The sequence below is a fragment of the Nipponia nippon genome, unplaced genomic scaffold, assembly GCF_047370975.1.
Source record: "Nipponia nippon isolate SJK-2023a ecotype South Korea unplaced genomic scaffold, ASM4737097v1 scaffold_34, whole genome shotgun sequence".
Classification (NCBI taxonomy): domain Eukaryota; kingdom Metazoa; phylum Chordata; class Aves; order Pelecaniformes; family Threskiornithidae; genus Nipponia; species Nipponia nippon.
In genome coordinates, this window is record NW_028262352.1 from 732,573 (window position 1) to 758,503 (window position 25,931).

General features: G+C 43.7%; 1 pseudogene; it reads right to left on the minus strand.

The window, feature by feature from the left end:
• Positions 1-516: 516 nt before the first annotated feature.
• On the minus strand, positions 517-23,421 carry LOC104012609 (complement component C9-like; annotated as a pseudogene).
• Between the last annotated feature and the right edge of the window lie 2,510 nt (positions 23,422-25,931).

Here is a 25,931-nt window from a genome sequence, read left to right on the forward strand (position 1 = left end):
AAACATTTTCTTAAACTATTTTTTCCAAGCTAAAAGTTTCAAAACTGCTATAAGAATAGCTTTGTTGGATTTAAGCATACTACTTATCAAGTAAGAGAATTCAGACTCCCAAAGTGTCTTTATATTTCGTGTCTGGAAAATGTGTCTCTTTCCCTCTCCACAAGACACAATTTTTCTGATGGAGTCTGACTGGAGGTGAAATCTGGATTTTAAGAGCTGGATTTTTAGTCTGTTCTTATCCAGAACTCCATTTCACTCTTGAAGTTCTGTGATATAATGTTACTCGTCAAGACATTAAAATACAAATCTAACCATTCACAAATTAGAGCTACAAGGTGGCTGTTTTTAAAAGCTATATCAAGTCACAGATTTAAATGAAACATGTAAGTGGGCTTATCCATCACTTCTTCACCTGTGTCACTGAAATGCCCCAAATATTGGCTGACCATTTATTCTAAACTGCAATATCACATTAGTACTTAAGAAAGGCTGCTTATCTGTTTTTGAGCAGCATAACTATTTTGCTTCTCCACAGGGCCGTTTTTCAATGCTTTCTCCTTGCCATGGTCTGCCACCAGGTTCTGGTGTAGCATTATCACACTGGCGAGTTCGAGTGCTTTCTCCATTAATGCAGGTGGACCAGGCACTCCAACAGCTCCAGCCTTCATCAGTGACAACTGGTATTAAGACACCATACTAGGATTAGTCCAGCATCTCTCTGTCTTCTGTGCAGTGACAGAAAGATTAATTAGAGCTTTTTATTCAGCACTTTTGAGGGTAGACAAGGTGGACCATGATTCAATTTTTACATTCTCAGTTATGGTGACTCTGCAGATCATTGCACCCTCCAGCATACATCCCATCTGCACAGATTTGGCTTTTGAAAATGCCCTTGTCAGTGGCACTGCTTAAGGGCCCAGAAGTTTCAACATTTTTATCACCCTAGGAAGCTGCCTGAATATCAAGTTCTAAGGCCCATTTTGTGCACCTGTGCTTTAAAAACCTGGCCACAGGGAATGAGTTTACTGCACAATAAATGTTTTACATTATCAGTTGCAGAACTGCATTCATCTCCCTCTTCCCCTTTGTGGACCAATCTGATATTAAGCTAGCACAATAATTATGAAATGTGATCATATATTAGCAAACACAGTGCTTTTGCAGGAAATGGAAGACAAAATAGCTTATGGCATGGTGAAATTGCTTTTGCCTGAAATCAGTTTACCATTACTGCACCATGCTTCAATAATGTTCCTATTTACTTAAATGAATTTGGGGTGTCATTCCAAGGCACAACGATGTATGTGGGACAGTGAACACTAAATTAGAGTGCCCTCTTTATGGAAAGAACCCAGTAACTTACACTAATTTCCATACCATATACCCATGAGATTTACCAGCAGTAGGTATAAGGAAGTACTACTTCTGTCCTTATGAAGGCTCCTTTTATCAGGATATTGTTCATAATAACAAATATGTTTGTTTTAGTCTGTGTCTGGAGTATTTACTAACCTTTAGTTAATGTAGATTTGGGAATCTGACAAGCAATTCCCTTAAAGTAGCTTGAGCACATACATGTACAGGCTCCATCTACCAGCACAAGGGTGCCTCCATTTTTGCAGGGTTCACATTTGCACACACTGTATTTGGTAATGTAGTCTTCAATTGCTCTTTCCAAATTTTGCTTCTTTAAATATTCATTTCTCATCTTAACTGGAACAAGTGTATGTATTAGAGAAGGCTGTAGAAGAAAAAAGCCCACGCATAACAGACTTTTCCATAGTTCTGAATCCTTTTGATATACACATCACTAGAGTAAGCATCTGAAGAAACTGTCAAGATGAAGAAAATACCTGAAAGTTCATGATGAACTTGGAGCCTCACCTCCATCTTAGAACAAAAACTTTCAAACTGTAAGAGCCGCACCTTTGAAGAGGTTGTACTTACCCGTTGCTGTTTCACTACAGGAGCATCAACCAAAGACTTAGCCCACTGTATGTAATCCTTGATGTCAACCATTTTGGATCCTTGCAGTAACATTCTTTTATTTTAACTGAAAAGTCAATCTTCCCTCCATCAACTAAGGAAATGACATCATCAATGACAACATCATCCTTAAGCTCTGCTGCAGAAAGAAAGAAGGGATGAAGAAAAAAGTTTAATGGTCATACATTTTGAAGAACAGTTGTCCTTTTAGTGCAACAGTCCATCTCTGTAAAATGACAGTAGAGAGAAGAACCCTTCACTCACTGGTTTTGGTGGAATTCAATCTTTCTTTGCTCATACCTCTTATGTGGGAGGAAATCTATTTTGCAATTAAATTAGAAAACCCTATATCTGAAAGGAAAAGAAGGGGTAGGGCAAAAGGAGAGACATTATGGAGATCATAGCCATTTGATAATAAGACAAAGATAATATGAGTAATGCTACTGTATCACCTGAGCTGAACCAGAAAAGGGTGGGAATAGGAATAGTAGGAGCTTGTGCTTCATAACTAAAACACAAGAACAGAGCACTACAAGACTGAAAATAATTGCCTCTTCTGTGCTCGGTAGTAAATCTCCTTGCCTTTTGCAATTTTTAGGTCATGTGATAAAATACTCATCTCCAGACGCACAAAGGAGCAGAGAGGAACAGTGACAGGCAGGGGAACACAAGTAGCCTAATCAGAGAAAGGGAGCCCCTGCCTTGACTCCTCCCAGGCCTGTCCCAGCAGAGCCATTACCTCCACAGGATGGGGCTGAGGATGAGTACTCTGGATGCAAAGAAGGGCGGTTTGGGATTGTACAAAACTTAAATACTTGGGGTATATTTAGGGGAGTACCATTGAAGAGGTAAGGGAGGGATCAATGTGGCTTTGGGAGGAACAAGCATGAGAAAATAGAGGGATAAAGGCAAAAAAGGGGCTGATTGCATGTATAAAGGTGGCTGATCAGTCAGCTTCTCTGCCATGTACTGTCCTTGATCTTTGCAGTCTGTCCTGGCTTCCCATTAAATTCCATTTCTAGCTATTTTCCTGGGTGAGGGGACTCTATTCTGCATGCATGCATGTATGTCTATGGAGATCTGTGTGCCAGCAACTGGAGTTGGACAATGGGTGACAGAGATCTGGTGTTTGTGGTGCCATTAACTGGAGTGAGTGAGGATACATATGTCAGTGTGATTACTAGCAAATATCAAGCAAGAATAGCAGATGAATAGGGTAAGTGGCTTGGGAGCCAAGTATCAAAGTGGCTGTAAGTCTGGCCTGGATATGTACATGTCTAGAGTGAGACAACCAGAGGAGATGGCTACTGGAGTGACCAGTGGTTCTAGGCCAAATACTGGAGAGACCCTGAGGTCCTGGGGTTGACTAAGACCTATTTGCATGTGCGTGAGGCAATTGGAGACAAGAGGATCCAAGGGCCAATTGCTGGGTAGACTGAACACCTAAGACCAGTTACTGGAGGCATCCATGGTGGGTGCATGTGTTGGTGTGCATCAGGGGGTCTATACCAGCAATGGGAGTGGAGCTGTAGGCCTTGGGGGGTTGTATATCCAGGTGCCAGCAACAGGGGAGACTAAGGATCAAGTCTATATATTTATATTGAGGAGGGGCTGAAATACCTGAGGGTTGTGCTGCCTGGGGAGCACATCTGCTCTAGATGACCCTGCTTGAGCAGGGGAGTTGGACAAGATGGACTCCAAAGGACCTTCCAACCTCAAATATTCTGTGATTCTGTGACATTTCCCCACTAACAGACTTTCAACCTGATCAGAGAGGAGAACAGGATGAAGACATTGGTGCTGTTTATGTTTGCCTGAGTGCTGTGTTTCTGTCTATATTGATTTGTGTGGCTAGCCATGTGTATTATGTATATATGTGTTATATAAATGTGTTTGTGTGTGTGGCTACTGGGAACACATGCTCAGCCTGGCTTGACCTGGGAGCTTGGAAGTACGTCAGCCTCACCTCTACTGGGCTACTGGATTTGTCCTTTCCCTAACAGCAATAATTATATTGATTATAAAAGGGGAAGAAATTGATATAATCTTTCCTTAAGGAAAAGATATAATGTAAAATAAGGATATATTTACAATTGTCCTTCACATTAATCTTTTCACATTTACCACCATTAATATTAACATTGGCATTTAAGTCTTTATATGCAGTATTTGCATCTAAGTGACAGCCGAGGCATCTTTTCGCATCTTCTACAGTGATACCTGGAAGTAGAAATAGGTGCTTAGAGGGACAGACTGACCATGTGATGTTATTATTCTTGGAGGATAAATTTCAGGGCTATTGGAAATGTTTATGGCTTTCTTCTTCCCATTTCTCCTCTTCCATGAAATGAATGTGAGGATGACCGCATTTGAAGTGCCTGCACAGAGACAGGTGAGATCTACCATAATTAGGAAAATACCAAAACCCTCCAAAAATATTTTCCTTCATCTAGCTGAAAGTAGATGTCCCTCAAGGGACTACTCTTTCCAACTATTCTATGAGAATTTTGTTTCTCAGCTGCTTATCTTTCTGTGTGCTAAATTATTCAATCCTCCCAGTCTCTGTCTCCCAACCTCAAATGCACTGTTTCTCCACTCCTTTTCCCCATAAAGTTTATTAATGCTACTAATCTCTTACAAGTACTCTATTCCATAAGTTTCAATCCTCATCTGTCCTCTACTACCTCCAACACCTCCTTTCTATTTATTAAACTCAAACATATCATCTAGAGCTTTACCTTTGTGTTCAGAAAGAATTTTGCTTAAGATTGGTACAGCACCACAATCTCCAGGTGCTGAACAGAATAATAATGGGATACATAAGTGACATCTTTGCCCCATGTCCCTTTGCATATTCTGAATATCTGATAGTAATATTGTTGTTGGTGCTGCATGGAGCAGGTACTTATTTTCTGACCTCCAAAATCAGAATGAAAATTGGCTTTTCTAACTTTATTCCAGAATGATCACTTTAATCCATTACAAAACCACATGTATCTGAACTGCACATGAGGGAGGATTAAGTTACTACTTTCCTATCTTAACCAGGGCAAGGAAAATTTCAGTGTGAATGTTAAAGTCTATAAAAACAGTTTCAACACACTTAAGTGCACCATATGATTTCTAGGAAGTTCTTCAATTTATTTCTTATTTTATGCCACCATCATACTCTTAGAGTGATTGTACCACAAGAAGGTACCAACTAGCAAATTGGATTTAAGGTTTAGGCAGATTTTCTAGGCATTGTGATCTCTTGTGAATCATATCTGCTCCTCCACCTGGATGCGCACAAGTCCATGGGGCCAGATGGGATCCACCCGAGGATACTGAGGGAGCTGGCAGAGGAGCTGGCCAGGCCACTCTCCATTATTGATCAGCAGTCCTGGTCAACTGGGGAAGTCCCAGATGACTGGAAGCTAGCAAACGTGATGCCCCTCTACAAGAAGGGTCGGAAGGAGGATCCCGGGAACTACAGGCCTGTCAGCCTGACCTCGGTGCCAGGGAAGGTCATGGACCAGGTCATCTTGAGTGCCATTATGCAGCAAGTGCGGGACAACCGAGGGATCAGGCCCAGCCAGCATGGGTTTATGAAAGGGAGGTCCTGTTTCACTAACCTGGTCTCCTTCTATGACAAGGTGACCCACTTAGTGGATGAGGGGAAGGCTGTGGATGTTGTCTGCTTGGACTTTAGTAAGGCCTTTGACACTGTCTCCCACAGCATTCTCCTGGAGAAGCTGGCTGCTCACGGCTTGGATAAGTGCACTCTGCACTGGGTTAAAAACTGGCTGGACGGCCGAGCCCAGAGAGTGGTGGTGAATGGAGTCAAATCCAGTTGGCAGCCGGTCACGAGTGGTGTTCCCCAGGGCTCAGTGTTGGGGCTGATTCTGTTCAATATCTTCATTGATGATCTGGATGAGGGGATTGAGTGCACCCTCAGTAAGTTTGCAGATGACACCAAGTTGGGTGGAAGTGTCGATCTGCTGGAGGGCAGGAAGGCCTACAGAGGGACCTGGACAGGCTGGATCGTTGGGCCGGGGCCAACTGCATGAGATTCAACAAGGCTAAGTGCTGGGTCCTGCACTTGGGTCACAACAACCCCATGCAATGCTACAGGCTGGGGGAGGAGTGGCTGGAGAGCTGCCTGGCAGAAAAGGACCTGGGGGTGTTGGTTGACAGCTGCCTGAACATGAGCCAGCAGTGTACTCAGGTGGCCAAGAGGGCCAATGGCATCCTGGCCTGTATCAATAGTGTGGCCAGCAGGACCAGGGAGGTGATAGTGCCCCTGTACTCGGCCCTGGTGAGGCCGCACCTCGAGTACTGTGTTCACTTTTGGGCCCCTCACTACAAGAAGGACATCGAGGTGCTGGAGTGTGTCCGGAGGAGGGCAACGAAGCTGGTGAAGGGTCTAGAGCACATGTCTTATGAGGAGTGGCTGAGGGAACTGGGGTTGTTTAGCCTGGAGAAGAGGAGGCTGAGGGGAGACCTTATTGCTCTCTACAGCTACCTGAAAGGAGGTTGTTGTGAGGTGTGAGTCGGCCTCTTCTCCCTAGTAACGAGTGATAGGACGAGAGGAAACGGCCTCAAGCTGCGCCAGGGGAGATTTAGGTTAGACATTAGGAAAAACTTCTTCACCGAAAGGGTGGTCAAGCATTGGAACAGGCTGCCCAGGGAAGTGGTTGAGTCTCCGTCCCTGGAGGTATTTAAAGAACGGATAGATACAGTGCTTGAAGACATAGTGTAGATGGACTTGGCAGTGCTAGGTTGATGGTTGGACTCGATGATCTTAAGGGTCTTTTCCAACCTTGACGATCCTATGATTCTATGATTCTATATCACACTGTGGTGGGTTGACCCTGGCTGGATGCCAGGTGCCCACCAAAGCCGCTCTATCACTCCCCTCCTCAGCTGGACAGGGGAGAGAAAATATAACGAAAGGCTCCTGGGTCAAGATAAGGACAGTTAGAGATCATTCACCAATTACCGTCATGGGCAAAACAGACTTGACTTGGGTGTCCTGGTTTCGGCCGGGATAGAGTAAATTTTCTTCCTAGTAGCTGGTATAGTGCTGTGTTTGGGATTTAGTATGAGAATAATGTTGATAACACACTGATGTTTTAGTTGTTGCTAAGTAGTGCTTACACTAGTCAAGGACTTTTTAGCTTCCCATGCTCTGCCAGGTGCACAAGAAGCTGGGAGGAGGCACAGCCAGGACAGCTGACCCAGACTGGCCAAAGGGCTATTCCATACCATATAGAATCATAGAATCGTCAAGGTTGGAAAAGAACCTTAAGATCATCGAGTCCAACCGTTAACCTATCACTGCTAAGTCCATCTATACCACGTCTTCAAGCACCGTATCTATCCGTTCTTTAAATACCTCCAGGGATGGAGATGTCATGCTCAGTATATAAACTGGGGGGAGTTGGCCAGGGGCCAGCGATCGCTGCTCGGGGATGGGCTGGGCATTGGTCAGCGGGTGGTGAGCAATTGCATTGTGCATCACTTGTTTTGTATATTCTTTTATCGTTATTATTACTATTATTATTTCCTCTTCCTCTGCTGTCCTATTAAACTGTCTTTATCTCAACCCATGGGTTTTACTTTTTTTTTCCGATTCTCTCCCCCATCCCACTATGGAAGGTGAGGGTGAGCGAGCAGCTGTGTGGTGCTTAGTTGCCGGCTGGGGTTAAACCACGACAGTCCTTTTTGGCACCCAATGTGGGGCTCGAAGGGTTGAGATAATGACAGATCTGACCAGAGCATGTTAAAACAAATTTGTTATAAGCATTCATTATATTAGTTTAGTAATCGCTGGTCGCAATGTTGATTTACTTGTTCTCAGAGTTGTGCTTGCTCTCAGAGTTGTGTTATGTAACACCTTACTTGCCACATATACTGTTTATCAGTATTTATGTGCTGTTTATCACCTCTGGGAGATGGATTAAGGTTGTCGCTTTGCTGTGCTGTGTAACACTGGCTTATGGTATGATAAAATTATTGGTCAGCAGATCAATCTCGTATTTGTACTCATCATTGCCGTCACCTCTGTACTTCAGGAGCCATCTACTGGAAATTATTAATAATTACATTTTTTACTTTTTCTCCTCGGAGAGCCAGCTTACGGTGGAGACACCTTCCTCCATCTTCCCCTTCTCCTCCAGGCTAATTACAATAGCTCTTGAGAATTTTGAATATCCTTGGGATGTTCAAACCAGCATGTTCCTATTGCTATGTCTCCTGAATGCATGTCAGGTCTTGCTTAGGGTTAAACAACTATTTAAGAATACTGCAGCTACTCCAACCCCCGCAACAAGCACTGTGGCTACTCAACCCCCAGTGACAGACATTGTAGTTACTCAAATCCCGGCAACAGGCACTGCAGCTGAATCAGAGAACCAACCCGTGCTGGTATCAGTCACACACAAGAAGAAATCCTGGAAGTGAAAGTCAACTCATTTAGAAAGGGATGATGAAAAAGCAGAGCCATCACGAGAACAGGAGGAGGAAGAGGAAGAACTCATAAATGAGATGGAAACCACCTGATCCCTGTCCCTGAGTGAGCTGCAAGATATATGAAAAGATTTCAGCCATTGTCCAGGTGAGCACATTGTCACCTGGCTGCTCGGATGCTGGGATAATGGGGCCAGTAGCCTGGAATTAGAGGGTAGGGAAGCCAAGCAGCTGGGATCCCTTTCTAGGGAAGGGGGCATTGACAAAGTGATTGGAAAAGGGGCACAAGTCCTCAGCCGCTGGAGGCGACTCCTGTCAGGTGTGAAGGAAAGGTATCCCTTCAAGGAAGATGTTATAAGTCACCCAGGCAAGTGGACCACCATGGAGAGAGGTATCCAGTACCTGAGGGAATTAGCCATGCTGGAGGTGAGTTATAGTGACTTGGACAATGAGCAGTTATCCAAAGATCCAGGTGAAGTCCAGTGCACACGACCCATGTGGTGGAAGTTTGTACAGAGTGCATCAGCATCGTATGCCAACTCGTTGGCAATACTGACCTGGAAAGATGAAGAGGGAACAGTGGTGGATGAAGTGGCTGGCCAACTCCAGGAATACGAAGAAAGTCTCTCTTCCTCCCTCATCTCAGCTGTGGAGAAACTGTCCTGGGAATTCCAGGACCTCAAAGAAGATATGACCTACTCTCCACCTGTACGGACCAGTATCTCAGCCATCAGGAGTAAGCATCTCTCTGCTCAAGAGAGAAGATATAGAGGGTACACACCATCGAGCACCCTATGGTTTTACCTGTATGACCATGGAAAAGATATGAGGAAGTGGGATGGAAAACCTACCGCGACCCTAGAAGCACAGGTACGTGAGTTGCAAGGAAAAACAATTACAAAAGGTGGTTCTTCCAGGAAAATTGCTGCTCCAGTTTCCAGTGAGCAGTTCCCCAGACAGAGTAGAAGGTCTGATCTTACTCCTGATCTCAATAAAGGGGTTTTTGATTCGCATTTACAAGAAGTGAGTAATGAATGCTATGACCAGGACTAGAGGGGCCCTGCCTCCAGCCAGGTGGAGGAAAGGGACAATTGGGTGTACTGAACTGTGTGGATTCGATGGCCTGGCACATCAGACCCACAGGAGTATAAGGCTCTAGTGGACACCGGTGCACAGTGTACCCTCATGCCATCAAGCTATGAAGGGGCAGAACCCATCTGGATTTCTGGAGTGACAGGGGGATCCCAACAGCTGACTGTATTGGAGGCTGAAGTGAGCCTAACCAAGAATGAGTGGCAGAAGCACCCCATTGTGACTGGCCCAGAGGCCCCGTGCATCCTTAGCATAGACTACCTCAGGAGAGGGTGTTTCAAGGACCCAAAAGGGTACCGGTGGGCTTTTGGTATAGCTGCCTTGGAGATGGAGGAAATTAAACAGCTGTCTACCCTTCCCGGTCTCTCAAAGGACCCTTCTGTTGTGGGGTTGCTGAGGGTCAAAGAACAACAGGTGCCAATTACTACCGCAACGGTGCACCGGCAGCAATATCGCACCAACAGAGACTCCCTGATTCCCATCCATAAGCTGATTCATTGACTGGAGAGCCAAGGAGTGATCAGCAAGACTCGCTCACCTTTTAACAGTCCCATATGGCCAGTGCGAAAGTCTAATGGAGAGTGGAGACTAACAGTAGACTATCGGGGCCTGAATGAAGTCACGCCGCCATTGTGTGCTGCCATGCCAGACATGTTAGAACTTCAATTTGAATTGGAGTCAAAGGCAGCCAAGTGGTATGCCACCATTGACATCGCTAATGTGTTCCTCTCAATCCCTTTGGCAGCAGAGTGCAGGCCACAGTTTGCTTTCACTTGGAGGGGCCTCCAGTACACCTGGAATCGACTGCCCCAGGGGTGGAAGCACAGCCCTACCATTTGCCATGGACTGATCCAGACTGCATTGGAACAGGGTGGGGCTCCGGAACACCTGCAATACATTGATGACATCATCATGTGGGGCAACACAGCAGCAGAAGTTTTTGAGAAAGGGAAGAAAATAGTTCAAATCCTTCTGGAGGCCGGCTTTGCCATAAAACAAAGTAAGGTCAAGGGACCTGCACAGGAGATCCAGTTTTTAGGAAAAAAATGGCAAGATGGACGTCGTCAGGTCCCAATGGATGTAATCAACAACATAACAGCCGTGTCTCCACCAACCAGTAAAAAGGAAACACAAGCTTTCTTGGGTGTTGTGGGTTTTTGGAGAATGCATATTCCAAATTACAGTCTGATCGTAAGCCTTCTCTATCAAGTGACCCGGAAGAAGAACTATTTCAAATGGGGCCTTGAGTAATGACAACAGAAGCTGGATTGTTTGTGCTTCTCTTTTACAAATGCCTGTGTTGATACATTTTTTATTGGGATATTGCAATAAAAAGTAACAGGAACACTATCCTGGGCCTTGAAAAGCAAGTCCTATGGCGACATGGCACCCCGGAAAGAATTGAGTCAGACTCATTTCTGAAACAACCTCATAGACACCTGGGCCAAAGAGCATGGCATTGAGTGGGTATATCACATCCCCTATCATGCACCAGCCTCCGGGAAAATCGAATGATACAATGGACTGTTAAAGACTACACTGAGAGCAATGGGTGGTGGGACATTCAAACACTGGGATACACATTTAGCAAAGGCCACCTGGTTAGTCAACACTAGGGGATCTGCCAGTTGAGCTGGCCCTGCCCAGTCAAAACTTTTACATACTGTAGAGGGGGATAAAGTCCCTGTAGTGCACATAAAAAATATGCTGGGGAAGACAGTCTGGGTTACTCCTGCCTCAGGCAAAGGCAAACCCATTTGTGGGATTGCTTTTGCTCAAGGACCTGTGTGCACTTGGTGGGTGATGCGGGAGGATGGGGAAGTCCGATGTGTACCTCAAGGGGATTTGATTTTGGGCAAAAATAGCCAATGAACTGAATTGTATGATGTTAATTGTGATATAATATTGTATGTCATCACTTCTATGGTGGCTATATGCCATATCAATGGTATTACAGTAAGAATCACCCAGATTAATGAAGAATGAACTTTGATGAAACCGAGCAAAGTGCTGCAGTGATGGAACCAGAACTGGCTTCAGCATGCAACAGTCCAACACCACACACCATCTCTCCTGCCCTGAAGGACTGTTATGACATTTAGTTGCCGACTGGGGTTAAACCATGACATTGGGGAAAATTAATTTAATTTATTACAAATCAAATAAGAGTAAGATAATGAGAATTAAAAACTAAATCTTAAAACACTTTCCCCCCACCCCTCCCTTCTTCCCGGGCTCAACTTTACTCTTGATTTTCTCTACCTCCTTCCCCCATGCGGCGCAGGGGAATGGGGGTTGCGGTCAATTCATCACATGTTTCTGTCACTCCTTCCTCCTCAGGGGGAGGACTCCTCACACTCCTCCCCTGCTCCAGCATAGGGTCCCTCCCACAGGAGACAGTCCTCCATGAACTTCTCCAACGTGAGTCCTTCCCATGGGCTGCAGTTCTTCACAATCTGCTCCAGCATGGGTCCCTTCCACAGGGTGCAGTCCTTCAGGAACAGACTGCTCCAGTGTGGGTCTCCCACGGGGTCACAAGTCCTGCCAGCAAACCTGCTCCAGCGTGGGCTCCTCTCTCCATGGGTCCACAGGTCCTGCCAGGAGCCTGCTCCATTGTGGGCTTCCTACAGAGTCACAGCCTCCTTCGGGCACATCCACCTGCTCTGGCATGGGGTCCTCCACGGGCTGCAGGTGGATACCTGCTCCACCGTTAACCTCCATGGGCTGCATGGGATTAGCCTGCCTCACCATGGTCTTCACCATGGGCTGCAGGGGAATCTCTGCTCTGGTGCCTGGAGCACCTCCTCCCCCTCCTTCTTCACTGACCTTGATGTCTGCAGAGTTGTTTCTCTCACATATTCTCACTCCTCTCTCCGGGTGCAATTTCTGTCATGCAGCAACTTTTTCCCCTTCTTAAACATGTTATCCCAGAGGCGCTACCACCATTGCTGATTGGCTCAGCCTTGGCCAGCAGTGGGTCTGACTTGGAGCTGGCTGGTATTGGCTTTATCGGACATAGAGGAAGCTTCTAGCAGCTTCTCACAGAAGCTGCCCCTGTAGCCCCCCTGCTACCAAAACCTTGCCACGCAAACCCAATACACACACCAATTAGTATTGCTAATATTTTGAAGAGGTTTAAGATTTTTTTTTCTCAATTACAGACTTCTTAAAATACAGGCTTCAAATAATGCTAGAAGTTACAAAGACTGACTCTCATCTCTGTTGAACTCATGTAATTCTGTAATGTCACTGGTGTGCCACAAGCAGCACACAGTGAAGTGTGCTGTTCTCAGTAGTGTTCCATATACACGAGTCTATCCTCATCCATCTCTTTGCATGCCTGGAGACTTGGTGATAAACTGCATGCCATAGCTAGGCCAGCATAATGCATACCTATTCGAGACATAGTGTAATCATCCAGCACATACACAAGTTCATATTTTCCTCCCACAGTTCCAGAGACCACATAATGAGTTCTATAATCTTCTAGGAATTTGACATATTCCCCTTATTCCTCCTCCTCATATTCAGGAGGCAGAAAGTTTAGATCATCAAGGAAATTATCTGTGAGATGGACATCACGACTCTGGATTTGGAATCTTCCCAGCTGAACGTTTCTGTTTAAATGCAGAAAGGTTTGGTTCTGAATGCAGGGAGAAGAAAGCAGATGAAAGCGCCATTCTGGTATGCAGCACAGCAGGAAAATCTGTTCTGTTATAAAGAAACCGTAGCACTTTTAAACATGGTATGTGATCTAGCGTTTTGGAACAGGGACAGACTTGTTTAATTGAAATTAAGTTTTCCAGTTTAAACTGAGGAAACAGCAAGAGATTTAGATCATTTCAGATCTTCCAGTTTTGCAGAACTCCCCCCTTGCTAATTTCAGCAAGCCCTTTGTGATCTATTTGACAAGGTCTTCTCTTTAAGTACAATATCTACCGAAAGCACCTTTCTGACTTTCATAACATAGAAAAGTAATTCCATATGGCTTGCCAGATAATAGAAGCTGCCCACTGAGGTCAGCTGGAGTTTTATCTTTGTTTATAGTCAGAGCAGAATTAAGTTATCTCTTTTTTTGGATCACTTCTCTGTTATTTTCAGACTGTCAGAAGGAAGGGCACAGCTCCAATTAAAAACAAAAAATCCAAAATAACATCATAAAATGAAAATTAATCAGGAAAAAAAAACCCTTTGAGGCACGTGACCTATACATACATTCTAACTCTAGGTTTAGTGACTGATATTTTCATAAATTACACTGTGGATGGTTTTATATCATAATCTAAACTAGGACCTAGCTGCTGCCCATAACACATACCATCTTGTGAAATAGTTGCACTTAAGGCTTTAAGCAAACACATGCCTTCCAAACCCTGTTATTATCTGCAGTACTTATGCGACTCCCTTAACAGTAGTGCCTAATAGGAGGTACCTAAAAGGGATTTAGCAACTGACCATCACATTAGCTGGCACCATTTAAGGGATCTTAAATTGCTGACTCAGATGCTGCTTAGGACTGGCAGAAATCTTCAGGCATCTAAAGCTCTGTAAGGAAATTTTTGTAGGTGCAAATATTCCTGCCATCCAGCATGTACAAAATCCCTTACTCTCCTGATGTCCCTGGGCTGCTCCTGGCTTTAACTTGCAGGTGAACCCTGGAGGGTTCTTGACCAAGGACTGCCATTCCACTAACCTGCAGCAACATGAATTTACAGTGCTAGACCTCTGCCAGTGACAGATCACGAATCATTTTCTGAACTGACCTCTGAGCAAGAATTTGAGGCCAAAACTCCTATTAGACTACAAGCAGCCTGTAATATACTCTGAGCTACAGAACCTGATCTTTTGAGTCTGTGGAGATGAATGCTTTTAGATTTAAATGGTCCATTTCCATCCCAAGAAAACTCATACCAATAGAAAGACAGTGCTGTATGTCAGTTTCTCTTTATAGTGCAGATCTTTCTCTTCAGCATTATTTTAATTAATCAGTTATAAAAGTTATTTTAGTTTTTCCTTATATCCATTTGATCTGAGCTCTGAAGGGGTCCTAGACAACAAGGCTGACAAGAAACTTGAACGACTGAATTAGTTGAGGCAAATCTATTCTTCCTTTCATGTGGTGTATTTAAGCACTATGGAGTTGATGCACCTTGTACATGATGGGATGATGCGATCATGGACTTTGGTGTATATGGTGGGAAAGGATGTATGACCCGGTCAGTTAATGCCACTAGTTCCCAGCTGCTAGATTAGGCCATAGTGTTTAGTATCACTTTTTGTGATCTCTCTCTCTTTGACCTCACTAGATGCTAAGGCTACTTCTGTACTAGTAAATAAAATGTCTCTGTCTCAAAGGGCAGGTAGAGTGGTATGGCTCATGTGCAACCCCAAAACAGACTTGCTTTCTCCAGACTGCCTACTGGGAACATTCCCTTCAAACATGCTGCAGGTGACCACAGAATGGGCATTGCTTATGAGAACTGGCACAGACCAAAATCTTGGCAGTGTGCTAGTAAAACTACAGATTATCATGTGCCAGTGCTAATGCCTATGCCTCTTAGCCCAGGCTAGTTTATTACTACAGACATACCTGAATGGCTGAGATCTGACCTTCAGTTATTAGTCTACATGTCTATTTTGCATGTCCAGTTTACCTAGTTTAGGCCTACTCAGTGGCAATTTTTTATCCCAGGACTTGATCTAATTTGCCCACACTGCACTAGATCAGAGCTGCTCTTTAATCAAGATGAGATCAGAGATCTCTGACCTTTTCTAATGTCAAGCCCCTGTTGAAGATGAGGGTGGTCGCTAGTCAAGGGTAAACAGCGGGAAGATTAAGCTACATTTGGTTACCCTTTGGCCACATCTGAAATCTTAACCCTAGTATTGCCAATGTTTCATTTTTGTGAATAAAATACCAGAAAAGCAGCAGGGAACTAGAATACATAAATTAATATTGTGTTATTCTAATACTGTGTAAATTTTACTGTTTGTAAAATAGTTACATTAAACACTTTAGCTTGATTAATCTTACCCTTTCTGTGAAGCTTTTCAGGATAGAACTTAAACTTGTATTCTTGCTATAGTGATACTTGAAATTTCCTTCTGAACCATTTTTGTTACTTCCTTCAGTAGGTGTGTATTTCAGAGACATGTCAGCATTAAAGTATTTTTGTTTTTCTTTGTAAACCTCTCATAACATTTTTACACGATCATGGTAGAACTCAGATGTGAAGGTTTTGTCTGCTTTTGTCTTAGAAAAGATAATGAAAAGGTTGTATGAGAAAACAAAACAGGCAGTAACAGAAAAATCTATGTAGCAGTTTAAAGTTGTATGTTTTAAACTTTCTTATAGCTCTAATAAAAGAAAACAAATGGAAATACCACGCCCTCCCCAAACCACCTCATCTGAATCAGCTCAGTGGTTCAAAAGTAAACAAAAAAACCTGCAGTGACAATGTTTCAGTGAGTGTTAAATCTCAGCATGTAACACTGTTGAAGTAATTTATGTGTGTCAACAGTTCCTTTACATGTAAGGAATAGTAGTCTCCAGCTCCTTCCTAGAATACAGACAAGATTTGCTAATAGGTCCCAACATCTAAAATTAATCAGAATTATGATTTTTCTTTCTTTTCTTAGAGCAGACAATAGCTAATTCAGAATACTTATTGTGTTGTTTATTTTTGTATATTTTAGCAGAACATAGAGTTTTAGTAACTGAAAATGGTTATGTATTAAAATCAAATATGAGCAATGATCTCTGGGTCAGATTTGCTCATTTTGGGCAGGATCTGGTTTATATTGTCATTGTTCTATGAAGTTGCTAGTTACAGTGATGATAGGCAAAGCATTTGGTAAGCAAAATACTTGCTTTGATTTCTGAAATGCATCTGAGTGATGTTTCTAAGAACGATCAATATTTTTGGTATTTAAACTTCACTGGAAGTCATAGTCTGAATCTCAAAAGGTCTATTAGATTTTTCTTTTCAGTGGGACAGAGAAAGTCATCACTGACTAGGAAACCCAAGCAGGACCAGAGTATCATAATGGCTGGACTGATGGGCTGAGGCCAATTGTATGAGGTTCAACAAGGCTAAGTGCTGGGTCCTGCACTTGGGTCACAACAACCCCAGACAACGCTACAGGCTTGGGGAGGAGTGGCTGGAAAGCTGCCTGGCGGAAAAGGACCTGGGGGTATTGGTTGACAGCTGCCTGAACATGAGCCAGCTGTGTGCCCAGGTGGCCAAGAAGGCCAACAGCATCCTGGCTTGCATCAGAAGTAGTGTGGCCAGCAGGAGTAGGGAAGTGATCGTCCCCTTGTACTCGGCACTGGTGAGGCTGCACCTCGAATACTGTATTCATTTTTGGGCCCCTCACTACAAGAAGGACATTGAGGTGCTGGAGCGCGTCCAAAGGAGAGCAATGAAGCTGGTGAAGGGTCTAGAGAACAAGTCTTTAGCCTGGAGAAGAGGAGGCTGAGGGGAGACCTTATTGCTCTCTACAACTACCTGAAAAGAGGTTGTAGTGAGGTGGGGGTCAGTCTCTTCTCCCTTTCTGTACATCTCCTGTTCATCTCGTCTGCTTATATTGTAAACATTCCAGAAAGACACTTTCATTTACTGTGCACAGATGAGGCAAAGAACATGTGGGAATGTATCTGGAGCAACTGAACTTAACTGCTAAAGTAAATGATAACATAACCTGTTTCCCTCTAGATGTTATCAAAAGATTGATGCTAAAAAGCTGCTTCTGCCTGACTCAAGAGATATGCCAAGTCTTCCAAGAGGATGTCAGGATTCAGTATTCAGTTAAACACATTCTAGTTTGCACAGAAGGACTTAGACTTTTACATTGTAAGTGAGAACACCCACATTCCATGGCTTGTGGTAGTATGTCTGTGCGTTTCCATCATGCACCCTTTCACAAAGACTATTGAAAAAGTCATTCTCACGTGGGCTGGCCATTGGCTGCATCCCTAAAACATTGATTCTACAAGAGAAATACAAGAGAGGTTACACTTCAGAAAAGAAGGTGTCAGCACCCATAGCCTGTAGAGAATGGTATTATGACTGGAAAAGTCAGATTCTGTAAGAGATGGAGACTATTGCTGTGGAACTGAATTTTGCTTCACCTGCAGCAGCTTGCCTCATCTCTTGTGCTCTCATCTGTGTAATGGAGATAATGATACATCTTTTGTAAAGCACTTTAAGGGCCATGTATGAGAAATAATCAGCAAATAAAAGATAGATATTAAATATCAAACACAGTGAGAACCTTAGGAATGAAAGGAAGTAAAAGCCATTTCTTCTTGAACAATGCATTTGTAAGGAAGCATTCCTTATAGGTTTAAAAGGGACATCTCAACAGCTACTTTTATCCTGTTTTTTTCATAACAGTTTGTATGCTGTTTGGAGCTTTGGTATCGAGTGTGTAAAAGATCCATCAAATCTGTAGAAGGAATATACAGATACTCCTAGCTTTGTCTCTGCTCCAGGGAATTCTATTACTACACCAGGTCACTCCCTGGGAGAAGAGGAGAGGAAATATGAACCGTTACAAATCCAGAGAAGAGGGCACATTGTCTGTATAGCTCTATGCATCTATATACCAATGTACAAGAGATACTTCAAAAAATAACTACTCCTTGGGGGATTCTGTATTGTGTTTTTTGCCTTTCTAGATCTGTTTCATAGATTTGAATCTTTTTAGTATTTCCAATATTTATGTCTGATACATGTCCATATACCTAGCTGAGCGTAGAAAGTGGTTATCAATTCATCAAAGTCATCAGCGTCACTACTGCACACCTATACAACATTTTCTCATGGAAGATTTTAGTAATGTATTATAATAGAAAAGATAAAGAAGGTACTTCTAAATATGCCTAAGTATCTGTCTGTCTTCCTCATGGAACAAAGACAGTATTTTGCTCTTGTACAGTAATACTATATCAGAATGAAAAGCAGGATGCAGCCTTTTCATTTAAACACAAGGTGGTGCTGTAGTATACTTTTATTTTCACCTGTTCCAGTTTGGATAGCTGCCTTCTAACTCGATTTGTCGATACACAAAATGTCATACTTTCTTTTTGTTTGAAAAGAAAGAAATCCATAAGGGTCTGAGAATAGAAAGATTAATTTTCGACTTAGATTAATGAGAAAAACTCCTGTAAACAATGAAGATCTGGGAAGTGGAGAATGCAATACTGGAAAAAAACTGCAGGCAGAATGTTGTTGCAGTAAGGCAGCCTGTTGTATAAATAATCAAGACAGATACGTTTTCTCCCTTTTAGATATGAATGTTAGTAAAGTAATTGGGAATGACTGAGTCTTTATGAAATATCACTTGAAACATATCTATAAACTTTACATTTAAATAATAAGTATTTTAAGCATATTCATGTAACATCTATATATGATTCTGTGTATTAACATGATTTATTTACTTAGTATTCATGTCTAGATAAATGTGTTTTCCTCCCCAAGTATACAAAATAAAACAGTAGTTTGGTGGTCTTCCAAAAGCTATGTAGCATTTCTAAATACAAATGTGAACACAATTCAGATTCCACTTTTGGGAATGTCAGTGTGCCCCAGTGTTTTCAGCTGGCTTTGGAGACACTCAGGCTCTTCACAAGGCCCAATACTACTTTTTCCTTCATTACATATCCTTGCCCTGCAGTCCTGCCAACTTCAGACACATCAATATCATGGTTAGGGCATGGTGATTGTTGGTTGGATTCACAGTTATCTTCATCAGAAAAGTCTCCACAGTCATTATCTATATTACACACAAGTTGTCGCTTTATACATCGACCTAATCAAGTAATAAAACATTGAATTAATCCATTTTTTTCCAAGATGCACTTTAAATGACACCCCCAGCTACTCTTTATTGAGGTCTTCCTCTTTGTATATTTCTATTATTGTCATGAGGATTTAGAGTCCTACACCCTGCCTCCTTCAAATGAAAACAAAATCATACTACTAAATTTGCTTATTAGTTTACTGGGATGGCTAAGAAAAGTAAGTGACAGGAGAACTGTCATTTGCAGAAAGTAGTTATTTCCTGTGATTGTTTCTATATTCATATTTGAATATTAGATGTTTTTTTAAATTTGTATTAATAGAATACAAGAAAATATTAATTCAATATCAACAAAGAGTTTAAATTGTTACTATTTGGACTATATTATTTGGACACTGTTATAATGAACTATAGTGATTTGTGTTCTAAAGCAACAGTGAAATAGTAATTCTCCTGAGGCTGGGTATCACAGGTTTTACGAAGACTGACTTTTTTCTACCGGATTTAAAGATTCGGGGTAAATTTAGCCCTAGCATAATAAAACAACACTTGTTGATATCAACTACCTCACCTGTAAGTGCCACACAATGGCTGTGAACTAGTTGTTAAACACATACTTTGTGATTTTTCTTTCTCTGCTTGGACTTCACAGTATTTGAGATAAAGACAATACTGACAATGGCTGGGGACTCAAAATTCACCTAGCATCTTTCCTTTTCTGTTTTGACTAGCTTTATTACCATTAACTTATCCTATTTTATTTGCTTTATGATGAATCTTGAACATTAATTCATATGCCATGCATTTATTGCTTTACAAATTTACATCTTTCTTTGGATCTAGAGGCATTCTGGTCTTCAGCTAGCATGTATCATACCGCTCTGGTCAGTAAACCTCCCTATCCATTTTGTTAAAGCTCCTTCAGTCCTAGTTTTTCCCAGTGATTTTTCATAAAACATAGTGATTCTGTAGCAGATGGAGCAGGTATGCTAGAAGAAAGGACATTCATAGCATGGTCAGCTTTTAACCATGGAGTAGAAAATACAGGAGAGGAATTTAAACTAGATGCAAATTATTATGGGAGATGAGAGGAATGTACCCCTTCTCAATCATTGTTCATGCTGTGGTTTTGGCCTTGTGCCTTTGCAACCCACCTATCTACACACTGGGGACTCTCTTTAAACCCTAGCAATGCTAGGGCTTTAGGCTTTAAACCCTGCACTGCTTCAGGAAATCATCCCCAACTAGAAAAGCACTGAAGCATATCTCTCTTTTTGTGCATGCATTTTGTCTTCAATGGAAACTGATTGAGCTTCTTCACTGAACTAAGCAAAACATGGTTTGCTGAGTTATTGCATAACTCACTATATCATGAAAACAAAACCTACCAGAATTGCATTGAAAGTCAATACCACAGTCTGGTTCCGGTTCTTCAGGACAGACTTGGCTGGTTTTACAGCTTTGTGTATTTCCTAAAGTCTCCAGGCATGGTGTTCCACCAAACTGTCTGAATCTTTCAATATGTCTAGAGTGAAACTTGAAAGATAAATAACACTATTGACATTGCTTAGAGAGAAAAGAGAAGAACTACCAGAACTGAAGGATTTCCAGCTGAACTTAGAACTTGAAAATCCATAGGCACAGCTCATGGTGTAAAAAAAGTGTGCAGGAACATTGAATTAACAATAATGTCTTAGCAAGTATGTAGAGATGCTTATTTTTCACTATATTTTGTTCATTTCGCTATTTTCATTATTTTCAATCCAGGGAGGATATACATCATTGTATTTGGTCTGGTTGAGATGGAGTTAATTTTCCCCATAGCAGCCCTCATAGTGCTGTGCTTTGTATTGGTAGCTAGACAGGTGTTGATAACACATCAGTGTTTTGGTTACTGCTGAGCAGTGCTCCCACAGCATCAAGGCTGCCTCTCCAACATTCCCCCCCCTCACCCCCAAAGGCCAGTAGGCTGGGGGGTGGGCAAGATCTGAGAGCAGCCCCGCGGAGAGGGATCTGGGGGTTCTGGTTGACGGCAAGTTGAACATGAGCCAACAGTGTGCCCTGGCAGCCAGGAGGGCCAACCGTGTCCTGGGGTGCATCAAGCACTGCATTGCTAGCCAGTCGAGGGAGGTGATTGTCCCGCTCTACTCTGCACTGGTGCGGCCTCATCTTGAGGACTGTGTGCAGTTTCAGGCACCACAGTACAAAAAGGATACGAAACTACTAGAGAGTGTCCAGAGGAGAGCCACAAAGATGGTGAAGGGTTGAGAGGGAAGCCGTATGAGGAGCGGCTGAAGTCACTTGGTCTGTTCAGCCTGGAGAAGAGGAGACTGAGGGGAGACCTCATCGAGGTCTACAGCTTCCTCACAAGGGAAGGAGGAGGGGCAGGTGCTGATCTCTTCTCCCTGATGACCAATGATAGGACCTGAGGGGACGGCAGGAAGATATGCCAGGGGAGGTTTAGGTTGGACATTAGGGAAAGGTTCTTCACCCAGAGGGTGGTGGAGCACTGGAACAGGCTCCCCCGGGAGGTAGTCATGGCACCAAGCCTGACAATATTCAAGAAGCATTTGGACAATGCCCTCAGACATATGGTGTGGTTTTTGGGGTTTTCCTATGCAGGGACAGGAGTTGGACTTGATGATCCTTGTGGGTCCCTTCCAACTCAGGACATTCTATGATTCTATGATTCTATGATCTTGGGAGGGGACATAGCCAGGACAGCTGACCCAAACTGACCAAAAGGATATTCCATACCATACGAGGTCTGCTCAGCAATAAAAGCTAAGAGAAAGAAGGAGGAAAGGGGGCATTTGTTATTTACAACGTTTGTTTTCCGGAACAACCGCTAAACGTACTGAAACCCTGCTTTCCTGGAAGTGGCTGGACATCACATGCTGATGGGAAATAGAGAATAAATCTTTTGTTTTCCTTTGCTTCCACGCATGGCCTTTGCTTTTGCTTTTATTAAACTGCCTTTATCTTGACCCATGAGGTTTTTTTTTTCCATCTTATTTCCCCCCCCCCATCCAGCCAAGGTCAACCCACCACAGTCCTTTTTGGCACCCAGTGTGGGGCATGAGACAATGGCAGTTTTGTATTAAGTGTGCTATAGCTAAAGTAGTTATTAAGTGGCAATCTCCTGTGCAGGTCACGGAGTTTGTTGGCTGCACTGCTTATCTCTTTATTTTGCTGAGCTTGGGAACATGTTAGTACAAACAATGGCTCTGTGCTTTACCCTGGCATTGATGGCCTTACTGTGCTGGGGGAGCTATCTTGTATAGAGGATGAGGGAATACATCTCCCTCTTCCTACCCAGAATTGATGTGGGTGGTTTTATTATGCAGGCTCCTGAGGTCCTTGCTCACCCTTATGTGAGCTGTTTAATACTACTAATTAACACTGCTGGCATATTGCGGGGTTTGCTAGAATCTGGTGTCGTCCTAGTGTAAGAGAAGATAAGGTGAGGTGATACTGAAATGTGCCCTGAGGCGGTCAGTCCCTGGGTGGCAGGGTGTGTGGAAGGATTTGGACAGGTGCCTAGGGTGGTTATCACCTCCCATAGCCTGGGACTTTATACCTGAACAGGCAAGTAACCCTGGTAAATTGACATGCCACCTGATTGATAGAAGGATGCCTTTCCTACTCCAATGAAGACCAGCAGCTTCTAGCACTGTACTGGGGCTTGGCCTGTGCCTACTGAGCCACAGTTCAGTATTATCAGATGACTGTAGTTAAGGTAGGGACCCAAACCACCTCTGAGAAGACCTTGACTGAGACAGGGGTGCAAACTACATCTGAGGACATGATAGTACAGATAGGGACCCAAACTGCATCTGAGGACACCATGGTTGAGATAGGGACCCAAACAACAACAACTACAGTAATTGCCCCAGTAGTGAAAAAGAAACAGTGGACAAGGGGAACAACGGGTCCATATCATTGATTAGTAAGGGAGGAGGAAGAAGAGGAAGGGTTTGATCAAGAAGCCAGTCCTTCAGCAAAGAAATTGGAGGAAGGAGTGAGAGAATTCAGACAGGAAGCTGAAACTGCCCAGTCCCTGACCTCATCAGAACTTCGAGACATGCGGGAAGATTCCATCCGCCAGCCAGGTGAGCAGATTGCTACCTGGCTGCTCCAATGCTGGGATAACGGGGCTGATGGTCAGCAATTGGAAGGTAAGGAAGCCCAACAAACTGGGGAACTGAGAGAGGAACTGGAAAAGAGGCAGCAATTTGCAGTCTCTGGAGACAGCTCCTCTCAAGTGTGAGGGCAAAATATCCATTCAAGGAAGATCTTGTGAAATCCCCAGGAAAGTGGACTACCGCAGATGAAGGCATCCAGTACCTGAGAGAATTAGCAGTACTGGAAGTCATCTACAGTGATCTAGACAATGATGAGGTCTCCAAAGACCCAGAGGACATCCTGTGCACATGGGCCATGTGGAGGAAGGTGATTCAAAAAGTGCCCCAGTGTCATATTCTAACAGCTTGGCAGCGATGTATTGCCCGGATATGGCTACACCAACTGTGGAGAGAGCATCTTCCTGGCTCCAAAACTTTGAAGAAAATCTCTGTCACTCCTCATGACATGAGAGAGTGGGATGGTGAGCCCACCTTTAAGCTGGAACTCCGTGTACGCAAACTGAGAGGGAAGACAGCTGTTAAGAAGGGGCCACCCAAGAAGGCTGTCAGCTTAGTTGCTGTAGAGACACAAGGCGGCAATCAGCGATCTCCCAGATATAGAAGGACTGAGATCACCTCCCTTGATCCTGGTGAGGGGACTTCTGGTCTGGCACTACAAGGGTCAGACAGTGAATACTCTGAACAGGAATAGAGGGTCCCTGCCTTTGGCCAGGAGGAGGAAAGGGATGACCGGGTATATTGGACTGTGTGGATTCGATGGCCTGGCACATCAGACCCACAGAAGTATAAGGCTCTAGTGGACACTGGTGCACAGTGCATGCTGGTGCCATCAGGGTATAGGGGCACAGAACCCATCTGGATCTCTGGAGTGACAGGGGGATGCCAACAGTTGTCTATATTGGAGGCTGAGGTGAGCTTAACAGGGGACAAGTGGCAAAAGCACCCCATTGTGACCGACCCAGAGGCCCCTTGTATCCTTGGCATAGACTACATCAGGAGAGGGCGTAGCCACTGTGAACACAGAGAAGATCAAACGGTTATCTACCCTGCCTGGCCTCTTGGAAGATCCCTTCATTGTGGGATTGCTGCGAGTTGAAGAACAGCAGGTGCCAATTGCTACCATGACGGTGCACCGGCAGCAATATCGCACAAACTGGTTACCATCCATGAGCTGATTCATCAATTGGAGAGCCAAGGAGTGATCAGCAAGACTCACTCACTTTTTAATAGTCCCTTATGGCCAGTGCAAAAGTCTGATGGAGGGTGGAGGTTAACAATAGACTATTGGGGCCTGAACGAAGTCACGCCACCATTGGGCGCTGGTGTACCAGACATGGTAGAGCTCCAATATGAATTGGAGTCAAAGGCAGCCAAGTGGTATGCTACAACTGACATTGCCAACATGGGTTTTTTAATTCCTTTGGCAGCAGAGTGCAGGCCACAGTTTGCTTTCACGTGGAGGGGTGTCCAATACACCTGGAATCGACTGCCCCAGGGGTGGAAGCACAGCCCTACCGTTTGTCATGGATTAATCCAAACTGCACTGGAAAAGGGTGATGCCCCTGAACATCTTTTAGCAGGGCCTGTAGTGATAGGACAAGGGGTAATGGTTTTAAACTAAAAGAGGGTAGATTCTGACTAGATATAAGGAAGAAATTTTTTACCATGAGGGTAGTGAAACACTGGAACGGGTTGCCCAGAGAGGTGGTAGATGCCCCATCCCTGGAAACATTCAAGGCCAGGCTGGATGGGGCTCTGAGCAACCTGATCTAGTTGTAGATGTCCCTGCCAATTGCAGGGGGGTTGGACTAGATGACCTTCAAAGATCTCTTCCATCCAAAGCATTCTATGATTCTATGATCTACAATACATCAATGACATCATCGTGTGGGGAAACAAGGCAGAAGAAGTGTTTGAGAAGGGAAAAAGAGTAATTCAGATTCTTCTGAAAGCTGGTTTCACCATAAAAAGAAGCAAGGTCAAGGGACTGCACAGGAGATTCAGTTCTTGGGAATAAAATGGCAGGATAAACACTGTCATGTGCCTATGGATGTGGTCAACAAGATAGCAACTATGTCTCCACCAGCAAACAAGAAGGAAACACAAGCTTTCCTAGGCATTGTGGAATTCTGTAGAATGCATATTCCAGGTTATAGCCAGCTTGTGAGCCCTCTCTATCAAGTAACTCGAAAGAAGAACTATTTTGAGTGGGGCCCTGAGCAACAACAAGCCTTTGAGCAGATCAAACAGGAAATAGCTCATGCAGTAGCTCTTGGGCTTGTCCAGACAGGACCAGCTGTGCAAAATGTACTCTACACTGCAGCTGGGGAGCATGGTCTCACCTGGAGCCTCTGGCAGAAATCACCAGGAGAAACCCAAGGTCATTCTCTAGGGTTTTGGAGCTGGGGGTATTGAGGATCAGAAGCCCACTACACCCCAACTGAAAAAGAG